Here is a 1,723-nt window from a genome sequence, read left to right on the forward strand (position 1 = left end):
ATATCAAGTATACTAAGGACCATTTACTTGTAGTGTACTAGAAAGTACTCATTTAATACTCGCTTTTACTAAATTAGGACTTTTAAGTTTATAAAAAGTATGCATTAAGTATAACAGTAGTAAACTTGAAGTTCATCAAGTATATTTGAGTATAAGTTTAAGTATTTAAAGTATACTAAGGACCATTTACTTGTAGTGTACTAGAAAGTATACTAATTTAATACTCACCTTTATTAAATTGGGATTATTTACAAGTTAATAAAAATATACATTAAGTATAACAAACAGTAGAATACTTGAAGTTCATTTTAATAAGTATATTTGAGTATAAGTTTAAGTATTTAAAGTATACTAAGGACCATTTACTTGTAGTGCACTAGAAAGTACTCATTTAATACTCGCTTTTACTAAATTGGGACTTTTTAAAAGTTTATAAAAAGTATACATTAAGTATAACAAACAGTAGTAAACTTGAAGTTCATCAAATATATTTGAGTATAAGTTTAAGTATATAAAGTATACTAAGCACCATGTACTTGTAGTGTACTAGAAAGCATACTAATCGTACTAAATTGGGACTTTAATTTAATTTAATTAAAAGTACACTTTAAGTATACTCTTATGTCTTTTTAAGTTTATAAATTTACCAAAAAGAAGTATACTTTAAGTACATGTCATTAAGTATACTAAAATATTTAAAAGTGTAATTCCCTAAGCATAATTTTATTTACCATGTACACTGATATACTGTATTAGCAGTTTACTAATAAGTATACTTCTAGGACTAAATTGATCCACACAATACATTTATGAAAGTATACTCAGAAGTATACTAAAAGTAATCTTCTAAGTATACTTTTAGTTCAAGCCAAGTAGATAAACTTGGTTAAGTATGTCTCAGGTAAGTACATAAAAAGTAAAGCATGCACTACCTTTTGCTAAGTGGGACCTGAGAGCTTATTTAGTGATTTATGTCATTGTTTTAATGACGTTCTTGCCTGATATTTAATGATCAGTAACAGGAGAGCTGAGCGGACCCCCTCTGTGGTGGGCAGGAAGACAGAAATGAAACCTGTCTGAGATTTTAACACATAAAAACAACAGAATGACTTTAACACAAGTCCTACAACTCGTGGCAAAAAGTCTGGAATCAGCAGTCTCTGATGAGCGCTCATTCAGACATTTCATTCTGTAAAACAAACTCAGATCAAAAACATGATACATTAATAAGGTCAGTCCAAAGTGTAACTTGTTGTCTTTCAGGAACACTCAAAGAAATGAAGAGAAAACATTGTGGAAGTCAGTGAATGTTACTTTTATTGACCAAGCACAGGAAAAAAATATAGAATCACTCAATTCTGAGGAAAATAGAATGGAATCACTCAAACTGGAGGTAGAAAATAAGGACACACCCAGTCAGTTTCCTTTCCCTAAATGGACACCTGCCTCAGATTAGATCTGCTCGTTAGTCTGCAGTTAAAAACACCTGCAGTCATGACACCTTGGAGGGCTGCTGGACCAAGTGGAGTGGCAACAACCATGGCTCCAACAAGAGAAATGTCTCTTGAAACAAAGAGAGGATTGTGAAACTTCTTGAAGAAGGTAACTCTTCATGCATGGTTGCTAAAGATGTGGGCTGTTCACAGTCAGCTGTATCCAAGATATGGACCAAATACAAACATGCCTGCATGGAATGGATGTTAAAGTAAACATACTGGTAGAC

This window comes from Austrofundulus limnaeus, unplaced genomic scaffold, assembly GCF_001266775.1.
Source record: "Austrofundulus limnaeus strain Quisiro unplaced genomic scaffold, Austrofundulus_limnaeus-1.0 Scaffold127, whole genome shotgun sequence".
NCBI classification, from domain to species: Eukaryota; Metazoa; Chordata; class Actinopteri; order Cyprinodontiformes; family Rivulidae; genus Austrofundulus; species Austrofundulus limnaeus.